Genomic DNA, 19,358 nt, shown 5'->3' with positions numbered 1-19,358 from the left:
AGAACGCATGCGACAGCAGCAAGAGGAAGAAGAACAACAACAACGGCAACAGCTACGCAAAGCCCCGATGTTTCAATTTCAAGTGGCATGGCTTAACTAAATGCGGTTAAGGCGGTTTACGCAACGCATAGGAGTACAGCTCATTTATAGGTATATGTACGCGTATATTAGGGTGGTCAAAAAAAAAAGTAAAGTCGGAATTTTAGTGCCACCACCCCCTAGCATTCTTCTATATCGAAAAAATTATGCCCCTATGTTTTTTTATTTTTGAAATCCAAAAATATTTGGTGAGTGCTTAAAGCGCTTAAAGTTTGCCATGTATCTTATAAGGGGGAAAAAACAACTTTTCGTGGAAATGGTATAGAATTCTTGAAAATCAATATTTTTCGACCAAAAAGACCTGTTTCTCTTCAGGCGACTTCCAATTATAAAATCCAATTGTCTCTTTAATAATTTTTTTATACTAAAAATTGTTTATTAGTTTTGACGGGCCTATAAAATATAGTTTCCATGAAAAAAGGGTTAAATAAGCAATTGGATATTATTATTGGAAGTCGCCTGAAGAGTTTTCCGATCGAAAAATATTGATTTTCAAGATTTCTATACTGTTTCCACGAAAAGTTGTTTTTTCCCTATGTAAAATACATGGAAAACTTTGCGCGCTTTGAGCACTCTCCAAATATTTTAAGATTTCAAAAAAATAAAATAAAAATAGCGGTATATTTTTTTCGATATAGAAAATAGGGGATGGTGGCGTTAAAATTGCGACTTTACTTTTTTTTTGAACCACCCTAGCTTACATATTTTCCTCTATGCTCGGCCTTCCTTTCCAGCTTGCCGCTTCTCATCCTTCACTGATTTTGATAAGTTCGTTAAGCCAACATCAGCCAACGGGCGGCAAGTAGCAGCAGGATGTTGTCTACGTAATTAAGGATTAATTTAAATTATGTGCTGCTGCCGCGACCACTGCCACAGCTTCATCGTAAACTGTCGTTTATTGATATCCCGAAAAACCGCAGTGTGGTTCGCTGGATTAGCGTTAAGCGAAAAGCAGCTGAGCCAGTCTGAGGGGTAAATGCAAAGCCGATTGGCACGCAATAGTTGAATGCCGCCATCGGGGAGTGCTTGATTGCCAGGTTTTGAGATAAAGGCAAACGCACAAATCTTTTCGGAAGACAATTATCAACGTTTAATTAAGCTGCAAGGGTTTTTTCAAATTCCAGATCAGTAAGTGTTGAACAGAGGTTAGGTTAGGCCAGATCGCATGCGGCTTTGCCAGCCAAAAAAAAAACGTTTGTTGAGATACCACTCAAGAGCATTTGAAATGCTAAATAAAAACTAGGGAAGGGTAAGCAAATCGTAAAGAACACGCCGCATGCTGTGGACGACGCTTCACAGTCAGCCCTGCAGTGACTTCTGTAGGAGTTTTTTTATAAGACGCGAGCCATGGTTAAAACAACTTTAATATTGGTAAAACAATTCCGGACAATTGGTCACAAAAAAAACCTCTTTCACCACCAAAAGAACACTTGGAACGATCGGCTCGCCTCAACTAATGCAACCCATAACCATGATAGACGATTGGCTCTCAGAATAAATTGTGACCTTTCAAAAGTAAGCAGCCAGTTAATACACTCCACGAGAGTGGAAATTCGCTAAACGGAGGTATACACGTACATTTTTTTTTTTGTTGGAACCAGGCACGAAAACATCTTCATAGTTTACATATGCATTCTGACAGAACAGATATTTTTCAATCCTACCATCCAATTTTGACCCGTTGGTCTATTACCATTATCATTACCATCACCATTTATTTTACTACAAAATTTACTACTACCATCACAATATCGCAATTTTGTATGTCTTCAGATGCAGGAGCGCGCTACTAGAGCCTCAAGGCTGCTTCTTTGTAGGGGCGTTTCATTCGGGTGTCCTCAGTGGACATTCGTCTTCTCGATGGCAGCGGATTACCGAACGGTGAGTCTACCCAACTCATTCCATGAAGCTATTATCGGAAGTAACCTTGAACCGTGCGGTATTTTCAACCATTTTTTGAAGGTTGGCTATCAGGGTGTACGTCCATCGACCTTTTGTGCTTGCGTTCCAGTTTTGTTGCCACAGTTGGATTAGTTGTTTGCGTGCCCTTGCCACGAAAGCTGATCGGCCTATCTCCGCACTGAGATTATAAATCTCTTTTCGCTCGTAAGCAAGTATCTCAATTGGTATGACGCCAGAAATAACTAGAACGTGCGGTATGCAGAAGCAATGCGTAGTGCCCCTCGGCGCTGGACCGAGGGCATTTGAATCCGGTATTTTTTTTACTTTCAATGCGTCGACCCATATTTCTGCCCCATACAGCAGCATCGACTGGACTGCTGTCTTCAACAGTTTCCTACGGCATGGCTTCGGGCCACCCACGTTCGCCATCAGCCGGCTTAGCGCCACCGTGCTCAGCGCAGTTTTTTCACATACTCCATGAATGTGTTCCCAAAGCTTGAGTTTGTTGTCAAGCTTCACCCCTAGGTATTTTTTAAACCTTTGGGTATAAGCACCAGCCTCGCCTTCTTACATTGGCTTGGGAAGATATTGCCATTACCATTACCGTTATTACCTTTAACAATACCATTAGCATTGATATTGCCATTACCATTACAGTTATTACCACTGCCATTATAGCTACCTTTACCATTGCCATTACTTTTACCAATACCATTACCAGTACCATTACCTTCACTATTACCATTACCAATACCATTACCTTCACTATTACCATTAGCATTACCTTTACCTTTGCCATTACCAATACAATTACCATTACCATTACAGCTACACTAATAATTACTCTTATAATTACCATTACCATAAAACCTTTACTCAACTTTTTTCATGTTTAACTTTTATTTTTAAACTTTGTTAATTTCCTTTGTTTGGTAAGCAACTTCATAAATGCCTATGTGGTTACCCTACACTACTCGTTAGCCTGTTAAACACACTAGGAAGACCATTCAATGGCATCACGTGCGTGTACGCTTAATTGCTCACATTTGTGGCTACAACGCATTTGCCTGTAAGTCGATTGGCGGTTTTTATGCCCATTTTGAATTAAGCATACACTACGCGAGCCTCGACCGCCAAGTCCACCTTTTTCGGTTTGCCACTGTGCTTTTTATTGATGTTAACGATTTCCTTTTTCATTTGTGACTAAAAAATCGTATGTATATACGAAATGAGTGTAGGTTTACTATAGGCCAAGGTTGTGGCTGTGACATGGAATATATTATTTGTGCTTAGTTCAATTTGTTGGCAACAAGAACTTAATCAATAAGTTTACTTGTTAAACCAAAACCGCCACGGTTCGTTTGGTGAGTATGTAGTTAAAAAAAAAATATGATAAAAAGGATATTGTGCTAAACTGGGAAATAACTTATAGAGGAGCGAGGAGTACTATTGCAGAATAATGTAAAAATCTACAATTTGTCTGCGCGCTGAGGCAAATCAATACGTTTCGACAGTATACTTATTTAAGTAAATATAAATCGATAATTGCTTACGTATCATAGACAACCTGGCCATTGAGATTATTTTCAAATATTTTCAAATACCAACTGCATTCCTTACACAGACTTACCACACTTTCAAAGGCTTCTAATGATTTTATCGCATTTGATTATTTGCTTTTTATTTAATCAGTTATTTTTTGTATCAACATTATTCGTTTATTAGTTTTTTCATTTTTATCTACACGATCATACAGTGTGCTATTGCACTCAAAAGCTTATCGTTCGTAATATTTTATCTGTTAATAACAAAAATAAATCTGCAATTTTATCAATGAGTTTATCGGTTGTTTACCGCCGTTTTGACATACTTATCTATACAAATTTACAACTTATCTTCATATTTCGAAGCACTAACTATTTCCCTCATAGTGGGTATGCAATCGTAATATTTGTTAATTGCTTTTTAAGTCCACAAATATTTGTTTGGCAGTGTCGTATGTACATACATAAATATTTAGAATTGTGTATGGGTAACCCATTTACCGGAAATGTAGCATTTTCATCAAATATCAAATAACTATTTAAGTAGATGAATACTGATCCTTCTAGGCAAATATTTGAAGTCGAATTTATAAAAGATTTATTGCGTTTTTCCGGTGTGAGCATACAAGTACTTGAACAAATAATTTCCTTTCGCACCTTTCCAGCAGCATTCTTAAAGAAAGTCAAGTAAGGTTATGTGAAACTATAAACTAGACTTTTACGACTATGCATGGATAAGTAAACAGACACTGTCCCAGTAAATACGATAGCATTCCTTCTAGCGGCTAAAACCTTCGGCAGGGTAGAGAGGTGTGACGTATCTTGAAACGGATTTCTGACTTGCATCGCCAAATTTGGTTTAGACTACCGCCTAGTAAAATGTGGCTCTTAGTTTTTTCTTTTTTTGCACTGTAGAAACACCTATTAATAATATTGTCAAAATTGGGAGTGTAGTTAGGTATGGTAGAATTTGTGGGTATACAATTTTCTAGAAGCGCGAGCTATGTCTAAATCATTACATACCGTTGATAGTGCAAAGCGAACTGTTCTGCCATCACATTGAGTTATTTGCAATACTTCGCTACCACTTCCATATTGATCGTGAGAGAATCAAGTGCCGTAACTCTTTCAAGATCAAAGAAAATAAATTTTTCTTAAGGAAATTGTGTGTTTTTAGTTTTATTAGTTATGTTTTTATAATGTATTTTTAAAGTGTACCAAATAACCTTTTTTTGAAATTTTAGGAAAAAATATTTTTGTCCAAATTATAAAAATGTATAAGATATTATTTTAGAAAAAGTAGTTATAAAAAAATGGTGTTTGGAAAAAAATTCGTTTTTAGGAAAAAATTAACAACATAAGAAACAAAGATTATATAGAGAAAAAAATTGCGGTTTAATTATTTTCTTTTTTTTCGGGGATAAGTTAGTTTTAGCTTAAGCGAGTAAAATAAAAAAATATATATTTGGGATAAAAATTTTGGGAGATAAGGTAGTTTTTAGTAGAAAATCATTTTGGGAAATTAATTATGTATTTCTTTATTTTAATATTTTCTGTTTTTAGAATGAACCTAATAAGTATGTATTCATTTAGCAATTTTTTTCAAGAAATTGTTTAAAAATATTTATTTTTATCAGAATTATAAGAATTAATCATATCTAAAAATTAGGTAAAAAATATGTTAACCCAAACTAGAAAAAAGTTATCACGATCTGAAATAAAATTCTTTTGGAAAAAAATTGCGATAAATGATTACTTTCGAGAAAAATTACTTTTAAGAAAAAAAAAATGGATATACATTCTAGGAGAAAACATATTCTTAATTTATTATTTTAGGGATAGATATAATTTTGAAAGATCTTTTTGTGACTGAAAATTATTTTTTAGGACCACTCATAAGAATATATTTTTTTTTTTTATATTTCTGGGCAAAAAGTTGTTTTTTAAGGCAAACAAAAACTTTGAAAAATAACCTTTTAGGAAAAAAAACTGGAAATTATTTAGAGAAATTGGTTTGGCAAAAACTAAAATTAGGAAACAATTAGTCTGGAAGAAGTTGAGAAAAAAAGTTTTTTTTTTTTGAAATACATTTGCGGTTAGGGTTTACGTTGCACATCCCCAACTTCGGCACAACCAGATCCTTCCAGGTTTCCGTTAATATAGTAAGCCACTTGTCTTAAGACAGCTACTGGTAAATAGATGCTGCTGAATTCAGTGAACCCTTAAACTGATTCTTGATAAAAAAAAAGGTGTATACCACACCACAGTCATACGGCCGATTGTAACCCATTGACCCGTAGTCTGGTGGAACGCTCTGAGCAAAGAAATCCACAAGTAAATAATTGGAAAAGTGCAAAGACTCGCATGCCTTCGGATATCGGGGATGGGCAAGAGCGCCGCACCTAAAGAAGAGCACATGCTGCGGCTACAAAGAGAGTCTTCCGATGTAGCGATGCCAACAAAACCAACGATATTTGAACAATGATATTTATTTGTACGATTTCCGAACAGAAAATAGTCGAATGAAGGGCTGTGAGGCATTGGCAAGTAATATTCAACTAGACTGATGGTGTAAAAATGGAGCACGGAGACGCCGGCGCTAATCAGTCAGTTTTTTTTTCTGCCAAAGAGTGCGAAATTCTGCCAAACTTAAAAATATTTATAATTACCCTGTAGTCAAATGAACTAGTTGTAAACTATCTCACAACTAGTATGAACCGCATGCCCAACTAGTCAGCCAACTATCTTTTTCCATGCAATCAACTGGTATTTTTAACATGGGGATGTCCTACGAGATGGCAATTGTCAGATTTCGGTCAGAAATATACCGAATATCATACTAGTTCAAAATAGATAGAAAAATACTAGTCTAATTATGGACCAAAACCACTACTTTGGGAGTCAAAAAATAAAATGAATTCATGAATATACAATAAAAAACTTTTAATTACACTTTAATATATTACACATTTTTATTTAGCAGCTTTAGATTTGGCAATAATTAGTGTTAAATTTGTTTTGTTATGTTATTAAAAGTAAAATGTTTCAGGTACAATAAATACTATATTTTTATCTTTTTTAATAATATTGAATACTCAAAAAAAAAACATTTTAGTTAAAAATAAAATGATGACTTTAGATCATTTTTGAGTGAACTAAAATAAAAATAAAAGTTTTCATTAAAATAAATTAAATTCATTAACTTTGCACATTTCAGTACATTATTTTTAAAAATGTATAAAAGTAATAATTAATGTTTGAAATTTGAGATTTGGATAAGAATAAAATAAATAAATAATTCAAGCAGTTATTAAATATTCTTAATTTTTGTCCATAGTTTGGCTTGTTGATTGATAATAGAAATTAATCTAATAATTTTATTAATCGTGTAATTAAAAAAACTCAAAAATAATTGAAAATGATCAAAAATAACAAAATGAATCAACATTTTTTAAAGTAGTTAATTATTAATCATTAAAAAGGTGGTAATATAGGTATTTAATCATTAAACGGTTATCAAAAAAAAATGCTTTAATTAATAATCACTATGAATAAAAATCATTATTTAACAGGACTGATATAATTCAATAATATAATACTATTTTGTGTACTTTATTGTATTAAACTGTCGAAGTCAAATAAAACAGGGCATGAATAAATCGTTTTGTACTTGGTACAAGTCTGGTAATTTTCGAACTAGTTGTTTTCTGTCTGGAAGTTCTAGTTGTAAACTAGTATTTTTTCTGACTAGTTTGGGATTTCACTGCAGGGTATGAGATCCAAGTTCATTATGACCGCGGTTCAATTGGCAAAAAAACAGAGGGCCGTCTGAAACCCGACAGACTTGCGGTTGGAGTTCTTACCAGTGTGATCACAACAGCTGAACTGAAGTGCCGGTGCTCCAGCGGAGGCGAATATCGACACGTTTTCTCTGCAGAAGCTTGCTGGGATGAGAATGCTGATACTGGAGTGAAGCTAAATATATTCGAGTTTTTTTAATTTACAAACTTACTAGAACCACTTATGTATGTATGTCTGCCACTTATGTCATAGCTTTTATGCATGTACAAATGCTTACTAACCAGCTGCTAACAAGGCTCTTTTTAATTCTTAACATTTCTAATTTCTTATTAGTTTCGGTTTCCATTAACATTTCTTAAGTACAAATCACCACACAGTTCACTCAGCTAATAGAAACTTCCTGCTAAAAGCCTCATTGGAAGTGCTTAAAAATCCTCCGCCTTATCGTACGGATATAGTTACATACATATGTATGTATGTGCTAGCGCAGTAGGGCTTCCTCGCAAAGCTTTCAATGCCAACCAAGAAATTAGCTGCACAAGCAAGCAAGCAACACGCTAATAGCAGAACATAAATGGCATAAATGGAAGTGGAGTAATCTGTGGTAAGCGCTCGACTGATGGTTAGCGGATGGTCGAAGTTAAATGAAGCTAAAAGACAGACTTCAGCACTAGTCTGCTTGCTGGTAAGCTGCCTGCCTAGCAAGTTCATTACAATATAACTGCCATAAAAATTAAAATGCAAAAAAAAAACTCGAAGAAAATGGAATGAAAAAAGTATAAAAGGGTATTTCACAAAAAAAACCAGCAACTGAAGCGGGAATTACAAAGAGACGTACGTACGCTACGCCGCAGGTATCTAGTAAAATGGCGGAAAACAAATACCGACTGCTGTTATCGAATTACCCGAGATTAGCTTAATGACAGTTGATGTTGTTGGAATTTGTATAAACTAGTAGTTGGTTGATTTTTATTTATGTTTGTAATGTGTAGACTGTGTAGATGGCAAAGGCGACTGTCTGTATGGTAACAAGGTGGACTTTAGCCGAGCTGAGTGGCATGGTGGATCTTTAACTACTTTAAATTATGTACTACTTAAAATATTTAAAAGCAACAACAACAACAAGAAGAGGGTACTCTGGCAATAATATGTTGTGATTGCCACCGCATAACAATTCTCTTCACATCGACAGTGCATTAAATTTGCTACTGCCAAATGGCATGGCGCATACTCGTAAAAATGGAGTGAAATCAGCGAAGCGAGCAGCAGTGGCGGATGGATGTGGCATGCAGCGAGCAAGTAGTTGGGCGGCTGCTAAGAAGAAAGGAAGCACAGTACAAAGGAGTTGCACGGCGGTAGCAAGAGGAGCGCACAATAAAATGTCACTGAAATCAGAAATAAAATGAAATAAAAAGAAAAAATATAAACACACAATGAAATATGGAAAAAAAAGTGAAACACACATAAGGAAGGCAGGAAGTTAAGAGAGTAAAGAGTAGAACAAAAAAGTTATGCAGCAGCGCATGGAGTGCCGTGATTTTGTTGCCAGTGGTATGGGTTTTCTACATGTTGCAGCAACATCAATTGTGTCATTGTCAATGTTGCGGCCACATTAACTCGTGATTTTATTTATTTGGCATTGGAGTTGGTGACACTTGCGAGTTATGGACAGCTACTAGAAAATGCGGTAGCTGCTTTTTTCATAACTATTTTCCAGTTTGTTGACTTGAGCAATAAACATAATTAAAGTGATGAGGAGACGAAGAAGAGAGTGGTAGAGTGGGGGAGTGAGTGGATAAAGCGTTAGTTGGGGAAAAGCGACAGTTATTAGCATTTAAATTGATGTCTTAGCGGTGCCTAAGATGCGCCGCTCAAAAATCAACGAATGAAGAGCCACACACACAAACGTCAGCTAGTATAAACAAAGGTCTTCCAAACCGACTAACCAACAAATTCCGATTATACAAAAAAGACAGGCACTGCCTGCTGGTGCCTGCCAACAGCGTCAATGTCATGCCAACTGCCAATCGTGCTGAAGTAAATAGCTTACATAAATATAAACGTCAATATGTGCGTAGATAGCTTTGGGTCATTGCATGTCAACCACAACAACAAATTCAGTTGCAGAGGCATTTGCAATATCGTAAAGTGATTGCCAGTTAAGCAAAAAAACACCACTCAAGCGTTGCTGCAACAACATAAAGTGGGTACTGATTATTTTTGCTAACATTTTTTTTATTTTGATTTGAAGTCCAAACAAAAACTAAACGGTTTCCTGCGGTTTGCCAATTTCATGCAGATTATACTACTATTGTGCTGTTGTTGTAAAAAAGCCAAAGTTAATTGCCTAAGTTAATTGAAAAAGTTTTTAATTTACTTTTTGGTTATAAAATTGCTTATCTTCAAAATGAGGCATTCAAATTATGTTTTGCAATACATTACCGTTATATTAGTTGGATAGTTAAAAACAAAAAACTGAGAGAATGAAGTGAAACTTCATTAAAAAAAATTCCAGAAAGGAAAAAACATTTTCAATATTTTCTAATAAGTATATTCCATAACTTCATCTTCATCTTCATCTTCATCTTCATCTTGATCTTCATCTTTAGCTTATTCTTTTTGTTCATCTTCATGGTCCTCATTTCCATCTCCATTTTCATATCACCAAACTCTTCGACTGCACTGTAGTCTGGAGCGACCGAACGGTCCACAAGCGCATCTAGTGGCTCCTATCGATACTCCCACTAGCACCCTCACCATGAATACAAGCCCATCGGTCGATTAACCAATACAAGTACTGGACGTCCATCGATACCGACATTGGTATCCGTCATCTCGGAGAGTCACCGATTCCACGGATGCAGAGAACAGTCAAGAATGATAGAATACAAGATAGCACCAATCGAGCTGGATGTGATGTCATTATGGTGAGATAATGAGAGAGTGAGGCATAATAATTTTGAAGAGCAAGACGAAGAAGCGAAATTGTGGTGCAAAATAATGATGTAAAGCTACGTAGAATTGTACCTACTCTTTAGCCACTTAAATTTGAACGTATATTCGGTAAAAACACATTATTTTAGGTACATTTGGAACGTAGCCAAGTAACTTATTGGCACATTTTCTGTTTTTTCCAAGGCATCTCAACGCATTTTCTAGTGTGGCAATTCCAATAGCCCCATTGATTAAAACATAGGTTTCGCGTCAACTTCTCGGGTAAATTCCTTTTAAGCCATTTTAATAGAACAGATTGTGTGATGTCAGTCCAAAATTAGATATGGAACAGAAGGAACAGGAAGTCCAACAACTATCCGAAAAGGCGTGCATATAAAAACACATATTTACTTTTAAGGTACGTTTAGGTACAACTTTTCGGAAAATAGGTACACTATGAACATTTATTATTCATCAGTAGTGGGAAAAACACTATTGTGACGTCAGCGAAAGGGTGAATCGACAAAGAGAGGATTCGCTAATCCGCGGAAGGCTCCAAATTTGTTTCGCTATATAGTGGCGAACAGCCAACTGTACTAAATTTCTATTATCTCCCCCACTGTCTGCTTCTAATAGTTCTAAATCTGTCTCACTCTCTCTCTTTCTGTGATGAGCCGCTTTTGATGAAATTCAGTGCTTTATGCGGTGATTGGCGGCTGTACTTTGAAATATACTGAAGTGTCCAAATGTATGTACCCTTATTCCTGGAAGGTTCGAATATTCGTGGAGAAAGTGTTCATCTTTTTGTGTTGAATTCGGGTTCTTGAAACTGTGGCACAACCCATTATACGGTGTATCTATCTTTCCCGGAAGAATCCATTGCCTGGAATTCACTGCAATTAGCTGCGAATTTATTTTCCTTGCTCATTCCTAATAGAGCTCTAATTTTTAATAGGTTGTAGCTATTCCTGACCTGTCTGCGATCCTGTGAAGCTCCGGCATAAATTTCGACAGGTAAGTTTCGATAGTTATGTCTCTTAATCTCTCTAAGCGCCTTCTCTACGAAACGGTACGTATGTATATCGTGAAGTGCCATGACTTGCTCGTTCATCGGATATCGTATAGCCCTACATATCCATATGTTCTGGCATCTAATTGTTTAAGGGTAACTTCGAAGCAATCAAGAATTGTTTCCAACTGCCGGCCGCAACCTTGCACTTGTAGCGAGCGAACTAACATGATTATCTTATGAATGATTTATATGTACCTTACAAAATACTCGCAAATTGGGTTGATCAGTAAAAAAAAAGTCCCTTCACTCGCATCCTCTGTAAAGACAGCTACGCCTTTTCGAGTATAGTCATTATGGCTTGAAATTGTTGTAGCAGCTTAGGGTCCTTCCCGCACTTTGCTATGCCATAATTCGTGTGCGCGGACTATGGCCGTTCCTTTCACAGCCCTTAGGATAAAAGTAGTTTTATTACTTTGGTTTTTGGGTAATTGAGGCATGATTTCGGTTTGGTATTATGACCACAGAAAGATTTTTTTTTTTAATTTTAGATTTTTATTTTTATATTATGTACCTGTTTCTTTTATTTTTTACTTTCACAGAAATCTTTAATGAATCATATTCTCAAGTGTTCGACAAGCGACAGCTAACCAACTAGGCATTTAAACTACAATTAAATTCAATTTTCTATTAAGCCAAGAGCAAATGACCACACTGTGACTTCTTCAAAGAGGCTCTTTGCCAAAACATGTGATTAAATTTTTTATCGAAAAGATTGTATAGCTTTAAACACAAATTATAAAAAAATTGTTTCTTTGCAACATTGCCTAAGAAGCTCATCGGCAATTAATTATACATATATAAACACATATCGAAACACAAACATAAAAGAGATTACTATTTGAATTGGTCATTAACTCACTTCATCGAGAGATACATATGTACATACATACATACGTATATACCTATTCATAAATGTGGATGGAAGTATGTTTACGATACCTAGTAATAGTAGCGGCTATTCATTATACATACATACATACTATTATTTACCACAAACAATTATTTTGAAAACCACCAAGTACGCCATTGTTGTTTAGACACTTTATTTATTATCTACTTTAGCTAATATTTCAATAAATACTTGGATGCGTTATTTCGTTTAGACATGTTCACATACAAAACTACTTAAAGTTGGTAGAGATTAAAAATTATGAATTCAAGCGATTTTAAAAGAAAACAAAAAGAGGATTTTAATTGAATTTTAATTTCTACGTATGTAAATATGTGCATGAAAACTTAATTTGTTTATAATAAGTTTATTGTAGCAGCAGCCATGAATGCTTTTGTTTTGAGGCTTTGAAGTGCTATTTATAAAAAAAAAAAAAAATATCTTGAAAGCATATGCATAAGTGTAGTCGTAAGAACTTTTAAGCCGCAGGCCAAAGTATGTTTGTTGAATTTTACAAGTTGCTTGTGTCTATGACAGACTAAATTTAAATTTTTTAACTATGCGTTTGATACTAAAATTTGTTTAGCCTAAATACCGTGTTCCCCACAAAGTATTTCTCAAGGTTCAAGTATTTCTCAAGGTTCAAATTTCTCTCAAGTGCCCTATCGACTCCCATAAAGGATGCATAGTTGAACGCCCCCTCAAAGTCAAGGAAGGCACAGAGCACTGTCACTCGACACTCAAAGGCCTCTTCTATTTCCGAAGTCAGGCTGTACAGATCTGTGTCGTGGATCTATCCGCTCTCTGCGCGTGCTGATCGGCATGCAAGGGAGCCCGTTTAAGAGTTTTACACTGTGGAAAAAAAACCTAGAGTGCGCTTTTTTCAGGTTCGAGAGCTGTTGACCATACGAACAATACCTCATACTCAGGTTTACTAGATCAATTCGTGTTTTCTATAAAACAAGTTTTCAGGAATCAAAAATCTCAGAGGAGTGGTCAGTTTTTTTCCAAATTTTGAAAATCTATATTTTTCAGGCCTTTTTTTATGTATTTAAAATTGCATACAAACCAAATATAGACCAAAAGCGATAAATTTTCAAAATTTAGAGAAAAAAAATTTGGCAGCTATCGAACCTGATATATGCGCACTCTAGGTTTTTTTTTTTTGTGTTCCGCAGTGTTGTACCGGACATCATTGTCGACCATTTTCTCCATATATGAAGCATGATTGATGAACGAAAGCACTCCAAAACTATTTGAATATGAAAAGTTTTTGATTCGCACAAAGATAAGTGTTATAATCAAATATTTCTTCATCTACTGAGGAGAAATAGAGGACCCATGCATTTTAGCTTTTATGGCTGTTCGTATCATTCAAATTTCACAATATCTTCAATATTCTCCATACTTTATGAGCGCTCATAAATGTGAACATGACGTTAAGAAATCTTCAAAACTCCATAAATTAGATGCGCTAAGTAGCAAGTGCATATAAAGGGTGTTACAAAGCATTTTTGAAAATAATTTTTCTAACAGGGAAATCTTGGCAACTGTCTTTCAACTCACCACAGTGTTTCAAAAGACGAAAGTCTTTCGTAAGACAATTGTCAATTCTAGCAACTATCTTTGAGGCTCTTTTTTATTTTAAAAGGTTAATTTAAAGGTATGCTAACGAGGAGGTGTTAGTATGTTTCCGTTTTCTAGCATTAATATTTCCAAAAATTAAAATATATACATACACATGTACACATATATTTTTTTTCTAAAACAACAAAAACCAAAGAAAAATATTAATTTAAAAGGGAAAAAGAAAAATTAGTAAAATAAGTTTCTAAAAATTTATGATCATTTTTTTTTCTTAAAACATGGAAATTTTAAAATTAAAAAAAATAAATAAATTAAAATAAAAAGCATTAAAAAAATTATATTTTTCTTCAATAAAATTATCTAAAAATAAAAAAATTAAATAACATCTACAAAACAAAAGAATATTAAAGAAAAATGAAAATTTTAAAACGAACGCAAAAAACTAAATGATTTCCTAAAAATTTGCTGAAATTAAATAAATACAGATATTTTTTTAAACAATAAAATCTAATCCTGAAAAGAACATTAAATTAAAAAAAAGATATAAGTTTATACCGTGTAAATGGAATAAAAAATTATTTTTAAAGCAATGAAATTAAATTAAATAAAAAAAAATAATTGAAAAAGAAAAAAAAAATTTACAAAAAATTTAGCAAAAAATATTTTTACTAGGCCCAAAAATAGCAAAAATATAAATTATACTATCTGACAATTTTAAAAAATTTAAATCAAAAAAATAAAAAAAAATAAGTAGGAAAGGAGAAGAAATTATAAACATATGTTCTTAAAAATTAAGTGAAATTAAAGAAACTATTTTTCTTTTTAAAATCCAAAAATTAAAAGAAAATGAAAGAAAAAAAATATATTGAAAAAAAATTAAATTAGGTTCCTAAAAATTAAATCAAATAAAAAAACGACCAAATCTATAAACTAAAGAAAACAGGACAAAGATTTAAAAATAAAAAAATATATATAATTTTTTCTTCTTTTTAGAACAATAAAATAAAAAAAAGTACAGAAAATTATACTAAGAAAAGAAATGTATATAAAAAAATAAAAAAGTTTCTAAATATATTAGAAAGAAATTTATTTTTCTTTTTAAAACGATAAAATCTAACTTAAAAGAAAACAAATTTTAAAAAAGATATACATATATTCTTAAAAATTTGATGAAATTAAAAAAATAATTCTTTTTAAAAAAATAAAATCTAAACCTTAAAAATGATAAATGATGTATAACAGCTTTCTGTCAAAAGAGCTTTTCAGCATCAAAGTTGGCAAGGGAGCTTTTTTTGTAAGACTTTCGTGTCAGATTAAGAAATATCTTTCAAACTATCTTGTCTACTGTCCTTCAATTGTCTTTCGAAAGACTTTCAACTACGTTAGCCAGAATTGTCCTGGAAGTTTATTTTTTATCGTAAAATAAGGTTTGGTAAAAAAAAAAATATATAAAAATCTTAAGACTTGAGTGCATAGTTAAAAACATTCAAAAAAATTCAATTTAATGCAACTTCCATTGCAGATTTTCTAAATTACGCATTCTCACTGTAACACCCTTTACAAACGCCATGCAACTGCAATTACGTGCCTCATTATCGCCCGGCAATTTACACATCCAACAACAACTTGACCAGATGTACTTGAATTTATTACGAAACAAAAGAAAAACGACAAAAAAAAAAAACTAAATCAAATCCAGCAATCAAAAATCTTTTGAAATAATGAAGAAATATGCGAGGCATCTGTTAGAGGCAATGCAAACGCTGCAGACTACAAAGATAGCCGCCTAAAAAGCAACACAATCAGCGGCAAATACTAGCAGAAAGCAAACGTATACACGTAACAAATATATATATGTAGTATGTATGTATGCAAATGAAAGAGTTGCAAGGCACGGGAATGCAAAGAGCGCATGAAAGCCGTATAGCGCAAAGCAATAAAAGAAATATAGCGGCGGAGAAAGAGGGCGTAATAGTTGACGCCCATGGGCATCTGTTGCAAGTAAACGTTTCATCTTCACTAAATACAGCCTCAGCGCATTTTCGTACCTGCCTGCGATTTCCAGTGAAGAGTTAGCGGCTAGCTAGTTGGGTGTTAGTGTTGGGTGTTGGTGGTGTTGCGGCGGCGTGACGCCTCTGATGATGGCCGCCTTGGCGTGTTTATAGCCACTTCACTTTACTTCACAATGCGCTGCGAGCGATTTCTTATATTTGTTTGTAAGATTTCTGCACATTGCCACATTGCCTTTGCGGCTGCAAGGCTATTTGTAATAATTTCTATTTCTATTTAATTTTTTTTTTTTTTATAAGTACGGTTTCTTGCAAGTTAACGTCAAGAAGGGTTTGTTTATCTTTAGAGAGGCTGAAGAAAACTATATAACAGAAGCTTGCTAATCATACAAGACTGTGGCCGGGAGAAGAAAAAAAACAAGAAAAATAAGTAACCGAAATTTGTGTGAAAGCAAAAAAATAAAAATTAAAAAAAATTAGGTTGAAATGCGGACATGTTCTTTAGTATCTAGAATTATTTTTATTTCTGCCTTAGCAAAGCAAATAGTATGATTTTCTCATTTACGTCACAAAACAATTGAAATCTAAAATCTTAGTAAAGAGAATTTGTACTTAATTTTTTTTTCCTGTGCATCTTTAGCTATGTTTTCCTTCCATCTCCAATTGTAATTTGTCATTCTTTCATTTTTACCATTCTTTGACGCTCCGTTGAGCGCTGTTTTGTAATTATTACAAATTGTTTTGTAGCACAAAATTAATTGCACTGTTTGAGTTATGGGAAAAGAATTTAGAAAGAAATCTTGCATTTCTTTGCCACAAATCCCCTTACAATAAAAGTAATGAAGGTTGCTTCAAAAGTGCTGAATAGTTGTTGCCTATTGTGTGCCTATTGAATTGCTATAACTTTTCTTTACTCGCGCACTTGCCACAAAAAAAAAAAGCTGCTGTCTTTTGTTTTCTTCTATTGTTTGTATTTAGTTATGACCTTTTCATTATCATTGGTTTCAATCTCTAGTTGAAGAAAAATCATTTACTTTTAGCTGGCAAATTGTCTAGGGTGGCTATTAGGTAAATTAAAACCTACTGAGTGTTCGATGCTGGGTCACTAAATTTTTGGAACTTGGAACAAGGCGAAAACCGTGACCTGAAATCCAATATCTCACTTCTGAAGAAGCATTAAAAAAAAAAAACCGGGAAGTTTGTCTGTCAAAGCGCTTTGAGACAGACCCTTTTGTGCATTTTTTTGAAAATGCAATGAAATAAATTTCGTGCGTCCATTAAAAGGCCTTCTTTGTGAGGGAGGCGCAGGTGATTATGATCCATTCGATTACCAGTCAGCAGGTTGATGTTAGCTCTATTCAAATGATTTCTTAGCAAAGTAATATCCAAAATCGCAAGCCTTTCTAGCACAAACAATCGCTTCCCAGTACTTACTGCGTTCCGAGTTTACCCACTCTGTATCTATACTAGATCGCAAGCATAGACGATGAGCTTTTTCTCGCCAGTTCGTCGGCGACCTCATTCAACCTTCAATACCGCGGTGTCCTGGTAGCCGGCATAGTACTATCGTATTTCTCGCTGTCAAGAGTTTATTAGTGACAAAGTCTGGAGGCGATCATCCTATTGCATAAAGGCGTAATCGCCGCCGTTCTGTCTCAAAAAATAACTAAACAGTTGCCAAGGTGTCAACCATTTAAAGGTTTAACCTCTGCACCAATTGCTTATTCCATTGCAATGGCAAGTTTGGAAAGTATTTCAACTTGAAAACACTTTTTAAGCTGATCAACCACAAACACTTTTTTTTTTGTTTATTCATTGGAACTTAGTTAGAAACGCTTATTTTGATATTTCTAAGGAATACTAGAATTTTTATATGGATGGATACCAAGCTAATAAAGCTGGCGGAGTGGGGGAGCGCCTGCGCTCAGCGTAGTCAATACGGACTCTCCGCAAGGTGGTGTTCTCTCTTCCCTGCACTGGATTTCTCTTGTTAACAACCTTTTTGGAGGAACTGGAAAAAGTGGGCTGTCGGGTGAGCGCCTAGGCAGATGATGTGGCACTTTTGGTTAGAGACTGACCTGAACCAGGCAACCAGGCTGGTAGCCAACTGCGGCATTTCAGTAAATCCCAACAAAATGGAACTGGCCTGTTCACCAGGAAGTACTAACTACCCGTTGTGGCGCTGCCCTCGATCGGAGGTGTCTGGCTGCAGTTCTCAGACAGAGTCAAGTACCTAGGCTTGATCCTGGATACGAGAATGTCGTGGAAACCTAACACTGAGGAAAGGACAAGAAAAACCTCGATTGCCTCATACTGCTGTAGGGAAACTATTGGTAAATTGGTATGGCATCTGTCGCCCATAGTAATTTATTGGCTCTATAAAACCTTAGTTAAGCTTATCTTCCTTTGCGGTGCATTTGTCAGGTGGAACTCATTACACTTGTAAAGCAATTGGAGCGTGTTCATCAGATCGCCTTAATCTGAATAAGTGGGGCATTAAGAACCATGTACACCTAAACGTCATGTTGAACATTGCGCCAGTGAATATTGTTGGTAGAAATGTCGCAGCGCGAACTGCTATTAGACTCAGAGAAGCCGGATGCTTAATTGGGCCTACCCTTGCCTCTTTCTAACCATTAATACCTACACTAGTCCAACCGTAATGAAATACGAAATGCATGGAACAAATAGTGGATTCAAAGCAGTCGAGAAGACTTTAGTAGCTGATTAAGTTCCTCAAAATGTCAAACATGATAAAAATTTAAAAATTTTGACTGAAGTGTTGGAATTTTTCGTGGAAAACACTTTAGAACTACGGGTATCTCAGCTTTCCGTGTTCAAGAGAATCACCAAAAGAATTTGGTTAAAGAAGTAGTAACTTCTGCTCAACAATAAATTCCTTCTACTCTGCAATATTTTCTTTTTAGAAACTATTTTTTCTACAAACTTACTTTTTGATCCTTGAGATTATTTTTTTGTATTTTTCGGCATCATTTTTAAACGCCAATTCCAACTTACCAATTAAAAAGTTTGTTTCTAACTACACAACGCATCCAGTGACTTTATACTCCACATAAATTACAAATTCCTGAAATTTCTAAACTGCAAATTTAAGTAGTTTAAAATATCCCCAACGCTTAAGCGACGCCACGCAGGCCATAAAAAACTTATCCCTTAAACTCCGGCGGTTAGCTGCAGTTCAGGCATAAAATTTAATTGCAAATCTCAAAAACCAAAGTAATAAAAACTCAGAACATTTTTATTGCGTACACACATAGCCATAGACGAGTGACAGTGTCTGCGATTACAGAAAAATTGGAAATGCATTTACAAAAAGTTAGTAATAACAAAGTGTAATAAAAATTGTAGCAGACGAGACGTTGAAGTGATTTTTCGCCACTAAAATGTCAAAAGCACGCATACATGCATAAATTACTGCATAAATAAATACACAGAAGTATACAAGTGCATGCATACATATATGCATAAATAGTGCAGTAGTTATTTTTTGGAGAGCTACT

The 19,358-nt window shown here is 34.6% G+C and overlaps 1 protein-coding gene across 6 annotated transcripts in view; it reads right to left on the bottom strand.

The window, feature by feature from the left end:
* The window catches only part of LOC118735725, a 189,109-nt gene that overhangs the window by 64,095 nt on the left and 105,656 nt on the right, over positions 1-19,358 (bottom strand). The window lies entirely within an intron of this gene.

Source organism: Rhagoletis pomonella, unplaced genomic scaffold (genome assembly GCF_013731165.1).
Source record: "Rhagoletis pomonella isolate Grant_MI unplaced genomic scaffold, Rhpom_1.0 Rhpom_scaffold_00003, whole genome shotgun sequence".
In the NCBI taxonomy this organism is placed as follows: domain Eukaryota; kingdom Metazoa; phylum Arthropoda; class Insecta; order Diptera; family Tephritidae; genus Rhagoletis; species Rhagoletis pomonella.
Note: the sequence above shows the minus strand (reverse complement) of the source record. Positions and strands in the feature narration are given on the sequence as shown.